The 10292-nt window shown below is 45.5% G+C and overlaps 1 pseudogene; it reads right to left on the bottom strand.

Moving 5' to 3' along the window:
* Positions 1-9599: 9599 nt before the first annotated feature.
* On the bottom strand, positions 9600-9717 carry LOC124597398 (annotated as a pseudogene).
* Positions 9718-10292: the final 575 nt, after the last annotated feature.

Below are 10292 nucleotides of genomic sequence, written 5' to 3'. Positions count from 1 at the left end.
GCAACTAGTCGTCATCGTCTAGTTATACAGTATTCTATTTTTTTTTTTCTAGGTATGTGTAATAAGTTTGACTTTCTTACGTTCTGGGTCAACTGCCAGCCCATCCACCATTCAACAATCCTCTTTAGGTCCTTCCGCAAATCGTCACTGTCTTCTGGCGTTGCCTACTTCTAATAGAAAATCGCATCATCTCGTATCAGCCTTAAAGAGATTCCGACGCTTCCTACTACACTCCTGGAAATTGAAATAAGAACACCGTGAATTCATTGTCCCAGGAAGGGGAAACTTTATTGACACATTCCTGGGGTCAGATACATCACATGATCACACTGACAGAACCACAGGCACATAGACACAGGCAACAGAGCATGCACAATGTCGGCACTAGTACAGTGTATATCCACCTTTCGCAGCAATGCAGGCTGCTATTCTCCCATGGAGACGATCGTAGAGATGCTGGATGTAGTCCTGTGGAACGGCTTGCCATGCCGTTTCCACCTGGCGCCTCAGTTGGACCAGCGTTCGTGCTGGACGTGCAGACCGCGTGAGACGACGCTTCATCCAGTCCCAAACATGCTCAATGGGGGACAGATCCGGAGATCTTGCTGGCCAGGGTAGTTGACTTACACCTTCTAGAGCACGTTGGGGGGCACGGGATACATGCGGACGTGCATTGTCCTGTTGGAACAGCAAGTTCCCTTGCCGGTCTAGGAATGGTAGAACGATGGGTTCGATGACGGTTTGGATGTACCGTGCACTATTCAGTGTCCCCTCGACGATCACCAGTGGTGTACGGCCAGTGTAGGAGATCGCTCCCCACACCATGATGCCGGGTGTTGGCCCTGTGTGCCTCGGTCGTATGCAGTCCTGATTGTGGCGCTCACCTGCACGGCGCCAAACACGCATACGACCATCATTGGCACCAAGGCAGAAGCGACTCTCATCGCTGAAGACGACACGTCTCCATTCGTCCCTCCATTCACACCTGTCGCGACACCACTGGAGGCGGGCTGCACGATGTTGGGGCGTGAGCGGAAGACGGCCTAACGGTGTGCGGGACCGTAGCCCAGCTTCATGGAGACGGTTGCGAATGGTCCTCGCCGATACCCCAGGAGCAACAGTGTCCCTAATTTGCTGGGAAGTGGCGGTGCGGTCCCCTACGGCACTGCGTAGGATCCTACGGTCTTGGCGTGCATCCGTGCGTCGCTGCGGTCCGGTCCCAGGTCGACGGGCACGTGCACCTTCCGCCGACCACTGGCGACAACATCGATGTACTGTGGAGACCTCACGCCCCACGTGTTGAGCAATTCGGCGGTACGTCCACCCGGCCTCCCGCATGCCCACTATACGCCCTCGCTCAAAGTCCGTCAACTGCACATACGGTTCACGTCCACGCTGTCGCAGCATGCTACCAGTGTTAAAGACTGCGATGGAGCTCCGTATGCCACGGCAAACTGGCTGACACTGACGGCGGCGGTGCACAAATGCTTCGCAGCTAGCGCCATTCGACGGCCAACACCGCGGTTCCTGGTGTGTCCGCTGTGCCGTGCGTGTGATCATTGCTTGTACAGCCCTCTCGCAGTGTCCGGAGCAAGTATGGTGGGTCTGACACACCGGTGTCAATGTGTTCTTTTTTCCATTTCCAGGAGTGTAGATCATTTATCCACATTGTAAACAGTAACAGTCCTGTCACACTCCCTTTGAGTATTCCTAAAGTTGCCTTTACATCTGTCGATTTTGTTTCACTGAGAGCGGAGTGCTGAATTCTGTGTACTAGGAAGTCTTGAATCCAGTGGAGAGTCTATTGCGACAGTCGGTAAGCTCGTATTTTTTCACTAAATGGCGGCGCGGAACGGTGTCAAATGTCTTTCTGAAGTCGAGAAACACGATATCGTTCTAAGCGTCGATGTCTGCAGTGCTATGGATGTCATGGAGGAACAGAACGAGGCAAGTTTCGCAATATCTTTGAGTGCAGAATCCATGATGATTTTGTTACATAGATTTTCGTTCTCCGAAGTGTCAAAACACTGGAGTGTAAACTTGTTCCATAATTCTAAAACACATTGACGTCAACGATGTACGTCTATAATTATGTATACCTGTCTTACGATTGTTTTTGGAAAAGGGAATGACCTGCGCTTTTTACCAGTCGCTAGGTACCTTTCGTTGTACCAACGACCTGTGGTAATTGCTGCTAGAAGTGCAGCAATTCTTTGTTAATATCTCTATGAAATCTTACTGGTATCTCAACTGGCCCTGATTTCTTTCGGCTACAAAGCGATTTCAGTTTTTTCTTTCTATTGCGCTATCAGTTATCTCAATATCTACCATTACGAAGTTCGTACGATCATTGAGATGAGGCATCATGTTACGATCTACTGCGGTGAAACAGTTTCGAAAGACGTAATTCAGTATTTTGCGCTTCTCTCTGTCATTTTCCCTATTCGGTGTCATCATGATCACTGAGTGACTGAATACATGATTTCGAACAGCTTATTGATTTTACGTAAGACCAGAAGGTAGTCAGGGGCTGTATTTGTGTAGATAAATATTGCAATTAAAGGTCCTAGTCATACAGACATCTGCATCTCACTGCAGATACAATAACTCTGTATTATTGATTCCTGGATATTCATGTTAATGCCAAACACGATAAAAAAATTGCTATGAATTCCCTGTAATATACAATTAGAAATAAAATATCAGATCACCTGAAGTTTGTTCTTGTAGTAATTTATTTATTTATTTTATCTTGTGCTCTCATGTTATCGCCATCCTGATTAAAATACTTGCCCTTATATCGGCTTAAATACATGTAAAGAACAACAAATTACATCTCTGTACATAGTAGGCCTATGCCATATCTTTCTGTCAAGATCTTTGTTACAAGCAACGGTTGTAAAGCGAATGCTGGATGCTGGAAAAGCCTCGCTGTCAAAGTGTAAATTAATATAGTTTGTGTGGAAGTGTGTGTACTGATATAACTACTGGACATCAAAATGGAGGCAGACAGATGGACAGTAACCGAAAAAAGCCGCCTATACTGTCACAGTAAGTAAAAACTAAATTTACACCCATATCAACAGATAAGCTATAGTCATGGCGATACATTAAAGTGTGACCCATCTTTCTGCCATAGAGCCAGCACCCAGCCTTATGCTACCAGTGATGATGTAACTTCCTGAAACCATCTGAAGATGAACCTGAAAAGGTTCGAAAACCGGTTCATGGAATAAAAACATAATTATTCAAAGAATTGAGAGTGTTAACTACTGCTAACCATTTTATCATATGAATGAAGTCAGATGGTATCCAGGTATAGCAAGCAAGTAATAAACATCAACTTCCCTAAGAATATCATGCAGCAACACCATATCAGAGGTGAGAGTTACCTGCAATCTCTCACAGCTCCTGGCACTGGCCGTCTATAAAAGCATCCGATTATCATCAATCATGCACAATTAACGCTTCATATCACCCGGATTAAATCACATTCGAAATTTGTGATAGCCTCGCTAGATATTGTCGAATTCATTACTGCAATAGCAGTGATGTAATCTTTGGCTACTAACATATCCTTACAATGAATATTCCAAACTGTATTTAGAATTTTTTTGCTACTCACTTCCGGTTTCAGCCAACTTTCTGTTCCTCTTATTATCTGTATTGCAACCTTCAATAAGCGATACTAAATCTGGGACCTTACGAAGGACCCTCATGTAGTTTACTAATATCATATTAGCCTTCTCTGTTTTCTATTCGTGGGAACGAACATTATTTGAGAAAATGATGTGTCTCGACTTCGACTGGAAATTTACCTCTGATGCCCATGGGAAGTTCCTCTAACCTAAGAAACCTTCCGGTGCATGCTGTACGTACTCTGCTACCCTTCTAGCGACTACCTGATTGTGGTGCAAACCTGACCTATTAACCCTTTCGTGGGCAAAATTATTGAGTAGTGTTTTTAATGAATGGAGAGCAGATAGTAGTAAACAGATAGGTATATTTATCATACAGAATATCAAATTTGCTCCAACTGTGAAAGTGAGGTCACACAACAAGGTGGGAAGTATTCTTCCCACTGCCCTTCCTTGGAGTTAACTGACAAAAACAACTTTTTCAATATATGTCATATTTATTTGATAAATTTAATTCTCTTGTTACAATGATTGTTCACAATTACTTGCCATGAAAGTTTTCTGAAACATGGGTCTATGCAAAGTGGTATCTGACAAAATGTACAAACACAGCGAGTGCTCTTTTCCGCACCATTGGTACTACAATGACGGCACGTCCAGTAAGTTTCTCCTAAAATGTGTTGATGCTCCCCTACAGCTACATGACGAAAATCTTCAGGTACTTTACCCCTTTTTGCCAGAAGGACAGGTTTTTGTCCAGGCCTTTTTTGGGATGAGAAGCCAGCGATCAATTGTCTGGCTAGATGGATCCTGTATGTGAGCTGATCATACTGTCCACTTTCTCTTTTACTTATTTTCCACAGGATAAAACTGTTCACTGCAGCAACATCCACCAGGACATAAAATATTCTGTGCCACCATTTTACAGAACGTCTGCCAATAGCATACCTTTCTCCTAATTGATCAAACCTATCGACACCACCCATTATTTTGTTGTATTCTGACACAACATCTCTGTACTAATACGATCCTTGTTTTTCCTTCTCACTGTGGCCGTTTCTCATGGGTCATGAACTGAGGACAGGAAAGTGTCTGGACGGTTAGCATCCATTTCACTGCAGAAATGGCTCCTTTTGTTTCAAACTGGAGTTCTGCTCGTTCCAATTTTACGTTTTCCTTCATAAATTTGGTTAAATACTATAGCTTTGAGGAAAAAATCGCAAAATGTCACGCAAACACCACTGAAAGGCTCCTCTACAGAGCAACACTCAGCAATACAATGCCTCTGCGCGAAGGTACAGAAAAAATGGCTGGGACTTCCGATTGGAAGTAGTACTTTATATTGTTCAAAATGGTTCAAATGGCTCTGAGCACTATGCGACTTAACTTCAGAGGTCATCAGTCGCCTAGAACTTAGAACTAATTAAACCTAACTAACCTAAGGACATCACACACATCCATTCCCGAGGCAGGATTCGAACCTGCGACCGTAGCGGTCATGCGGTTCCAGACTGAAGCGCCTTTAACCGCACGGCCACACCGGCCAGCTTTTTATACTGTTCTCTAGGTGGTAGCACCGTACAGAGGTGGGGACTGTGAATCCCACGGGCCTAGGAGCGAGTTAATTGTAGTGGGAAGCATGTTTCCCACGGCTCACGAAAGGTTTAAAGAGAAACCGTACAACTATCCAGCCGATATCGGAGATCAAGAAATTCTTGTCCCATACAGTCACAAAATCATCTGAGCTTCTGGTTTAGACAATCTGTTCCAAACCAGAGGACTGCGATCCAATCTGGGTGCAATATTACAAATAGTGAGCTTATCCTACACCCCTCTGGCTGTCTACACCAGATCACCCATCTGCTTGTAGCATCTGTGGGTGACCTCAGGATGGAAGCAGCAGCCGTAATTTGTGCTGACATGAGCCAGATTTGCAGCCGGTTGCAGCCAGTGTGCTCGACAGCCACCAGACAGCCGCTGGCAGATCCGCTTCCACATCCCAGTCGAGACCGCTGGCAAATGTTCCAAGTGCACACTGGTATTCTTTCACCCGTGAATGCTATTTGCCTGAGGGGCTCCATCACCCGCCTAACGTTGGAGCTCCCAACGAATAGCTTACCTGTCTCTTGTCTAGACTGAGTAGGAAAATCGGCCACTACTCCAAAAGGTGAAGCGTCCCATGTAGGGTGAGAAGTGTTATCACCACTGGGTAGCAACTCGTACCCGTTGTTAAGATGTAAGAGTCAGCTGTGTGGCCAGAGGCATGCGAATCCACCATTGTCCTCCACTCACTCTCGAAGACAGACCAGTCAGATGATACTCATTGGAAGTCGCAGCGACAACGAGGTCACCAGGGTGTTACAGCGACATGAGAGGTTTCGCAGGCCTCGACTCTGGTGCCCCGATGTCGCTGCAGATTTGAGGAGTAGCCAGAAGCCCGCTGACTGTGTTCAGCTCAGCTTCCAGCTGATTACCGACAGCAGCCAATTGCCCTTGTGTCTACACACAACTAGTACAGAACCTATCTATACTGTACTGTGTATAAAAGCCGTATGAGGTCTCATAAAACAGAGCCAAAGCAATGTGGAATAACTCGGAAATTATAAACAGGCTCAACAGAAAATGTTCAACTGTGTGTGAATTCTTAAGGGACCAAACTGCTGAGGTCATCGGTCCCTAGACTTACGCACTGCTTAAATGCTTAAACGAACTTATGCTAAGAGCAATACACACACCCATTCCCGAGAAAAGACTCGAACCTCCGGCAGGAGGTTCTGGAAGGCGACGGTTCAATCCCGCGTCCGGCCATCCTGATTTAGGTTTCCCGTTATTTCTCTAAATCGCTCGAGGCAGATGCCGGGATGGTTCCTTTGAGAGGGCGCGGCCGACTTCCTTCCCCGTCCTTCCCTAATCCAATGAGACCGATGACCTCGCTATTTGGTCTACTCCCCCAAACAACCCAACCCCGACAGGAAGGGCCTCGCAATCCGTGACATGGAACCTCAGACAGTGCGGCCACTCCGCACGACCAGAAACCACAAAACAGAAAAAACACCTGACTGTGGAGCCACTAATGCTGTGATGTACGCAAGATATACACTAGAAGAATAAAAATCTCCTATGAAGAAATTTAGGAATTTAAACGACAATTCACAGGATATGTGAAAATAAGTCGCTTCTTGTCAGAAGTTCGTTGACGCTCACAAACTACTCTGATGTCCTGCTGCCAGCACGGAACCTGCCTCCCAGCTGACGAGCTTTACAACTATACCTGCCTTTGCACATGAAAACCAACTACTGTCACGATACAAACGGCGAAATACTGCACTACACAGTAATTATAGCGGGAAACTGCGGCTACTATGAGGGCCTGCTGAAAACAAATACCTTCGAATTATTTATTCTGTTCCCAGTACCAGTTGAGGTATAACGTGTGATGCATATCACAAGGTCGACTTTGTCGCTTCTCTGGGGCAAGTTGTATCCCTCTGCCGCTAGAGGGCTCCGAACTGAAGCGTGTAACATGGCGGAGTGTAACCTAATCATGTCGGTGCGTGAGAAACAGAGTTCTGTTATTGAGTTTCTACCACGGAAAACATTTTTCCATACATAAAGCACCTTCTTCTTCAGCATTATAAGGCTAGGCCACACATGGACACTGCAACATCTGCAATAATCCGACGCCTTGGAGTGACTGTCATTGATCGTCCTCCATATAGTCCCGACTTGGCCCCATCCGGTTTTCATATGTTTCCAGAACCTTCAAGGACGTCACTTCCATAGTGATAAGGTGCCGCAAGCAGAGGTGGTGTTCTGCCTCTGACAACACAGTCAATCGTTCTTCAGTGACGGTGTCAACAAACTAGTCTCTCGTTGGAAGAGAGATGTTCCTCACAGAAGTGGCTTTAATGAGAAATGTATTTATAGACATGAAGGATAAAGAAGTAGAATGTTTTAATTAAAAAGCTTTAAGAATTAGCATAAAAATTAGGGGGTGTTACTTCTCTCCTCGCTGTCCTAGATATACATTCATGCAAAAAATTTATGACTTTCAACTAAAATGCATATATTAAATGAAAATAAGTCCCTCCTTGTTAGAAGCTCGGTGCAGCTCACAAATTGGACGCTCTAGTCAGAAGCTGTGATGCAGAGACGGAAGCTGCCTCCCACCTGACTTCACACACCTATAAGAACTTATGGTTTTGAGGAAAAATATGGGTCCAACAATTGATGTCGTACTAACTGCACAAGTAACGAATGTTTGTCTATTATTTAGAGGTGCTTAATATAACTGATAAGGATTTTCATAGCCGTTACGTCGATTGTTCTGCCATTGCACCGTTCAGTACAGCCGTGCTTTATCAGGTAAAAAGAGCGTTTCGGTATCAACCTCTACATTATGCACAGACTGCAACAGCCAGTTACAGTACTGGCATGGAAGAACACAATATGAATCTGTGAGTCGATGCACTGCCGGTTCTTTGTAAGGCTTCACTTTTGGTTTGTGCACAGCTCTGTGAGTACAAAGTACTGATGTAGAGTCATGCTGCACGAAACTTGTGTTAAGCACAATACACTGGTTACGCAGAACACAAGTGCAGTACTCGAAACCAACTCCAAGCGAAGTCGACTGTGAGATATAGGTGATGATACAGTCAGCATAGAAGACTTCTTCAAGTCCAGCCACGTCGCAGAAGTCGTCGTGACTGAACGAGAACAACGCGTGAGCGGTCCTCCGCTAGGCGTGTTGGCAACTTTATTCTGAGTCGGAAGTAGTAGATTGGTGCCACGTGATGCTACGCGGCGCCGACAGGCCTTTTCCTGGCTTGTAACGCCGCTCCTGGTTAACCATGGTGACTGCGTCTTGCTGGTGCTGCGATCAGGCAGACCCCATCTCACAGATCGATATCCAAATCGCTTGATTAAAAATAAATAACAAGGGGCTAGAGTTCTATATCAAAAGACATTGTTCAAGTACTGACATCGTAAAAAATTATTATTCTGCATACAAGTAATGTAACAAGAGTAACATAAACGAATTACCTCACATCATATTACTGAAAACAAAAAAGGTATTATTGAAAAATGACGAAACAAGCTTTCTCTCCCAATCTCACTCAAAACAATGGCAGTGTATGCGAGAACTGTTGTGACCACTTCTGGGCAAGCAGCAACGCTCTTCAGGGCAAGGATCACTTTTCCCGTTGTGGCCTTTTTACCAGACCTTCCCCTATCAATTTTACTATTAACTGATAACCCACATAAAATAGTATATTACACTAATTAATGACAGTAATTTCAGTATCATACATGATCACAAATGTTTACTAATTATTCTGAATGTCATTTGGTTCTACGAGTTGCTTTGTATTACAACAGCATCAATTTGTTTTTGTTTCACTCGCCATACGTATGTACCACAGTTCGAGACGGCCGTCTCTATGACGTTCATTCACGTATCGATATAGCTTCTGCTTGACATTTGTACTAAACGAAGTGATCGGAGGTGGTTGTGCACTCTCGAGAGACGCCAGCGTTCGAAAACAAACAGTAAAATATTCACCTTCTCACGCCCCTTAACCCCTGCACCCCCACTCCCCCTCTCCCCCCTTTCAGTAGAAGCGCTACCTAGAACACTACGGTTGACGTAGGCGGCAAACTTCACTTATCTGACGGCCGAATTCACCATCGTCAATTAAAATCAAGGAAATCTGAAATTTTTTTGTCTCTGAAGTTTTGTTTGTTACTGAGCGAGAAAATTACTCTGTCTTCAGGCCACAAGTGGCCCATCGGGACCATCCGACAGCCGTGTCATCCTCTGCTGAGGATGCGGATAGGAGGGGCGTGTGGTCAGCGTACCGCTCTCCCGGTCGTTATGATGGTTTTCTTTGACCGGAGCCGCTACTATTCGGTCGAGTAGCTCCTCAATTGGCATCACGAGGCTGAGTGCACCGCGAAAAATGGCAACAGCACATGGCGGCCCTGATGGTCACCCATCCAAGTGCCGGCCACGCCCGACAGCGCTTAACTTCGGTGATCTGACGGGAACCAGTGTATCCACTGCGGCATCGCCGTTGCCTACTGAGCGAGTAAGCCACCGTCTTACGAAGCTCTTAAAGTTAGTGGACGTTTTTGGATTCTGCTGTTTGTTGCTGGAAGCATATACAGGGTGAAAAGTATTTAAACCGACAAACTTGGGGAGGTTGTAGGGGACATCAAAACAAATATGTTTCCCTAATGTCATTTTTTCCTATGAGGATTATTTAAACCGGTGGAGGCCGTATTACGCTCTTCAGTTGTTAGATGTCGTATTACGATCTTCAGTTGTTAAAGGGCGTATTACGCTCTTCACTTGTAGGAAACTGCTGTCCACCAGTGTAGTAGTGCATTGTCTCTGTTTACTAATGGAGCGATACACCTGGAGTGAGTACTCGGATATGTTTGGTGCGTACTACGGTAGCGCATCACAACGGTCGATCTGCACAGCGGGTTTATCAACAACAATATCCTAATCGCCGTAGCTCGCATCATACGACCTTTGCTGCTGTGTACCAACGTCTGCGTGAGACTGGATCATTTAGCAGATTACCTGGACATGGACGCCGTCGCACGGTAAGAACGCTGCAGGAAACTGTCTTGCAGCATGTGGAGCGC

Source organism: Schistocerca americana, chromosome 2, assembly GCF_021461395.2.
Source record: "Schistocerca americana isolate TAMUIC-IGC-003095 chromosome 2, iqSchAmer2.1, whole genome shotgun sequence".
NCBI classification, from domain to species: domain Eukaryota; kingdom Metazoa; phylum Arthropoda; class Insecta; order Orthoptera; family Acrididae; genus Schistocerca; species Schistocerca americana.
The sequence above is the reverse complement of the archived record's forward strand: the minus strand, read 5'-3'. Positions and strand labels throughout refer to the sequence as shown.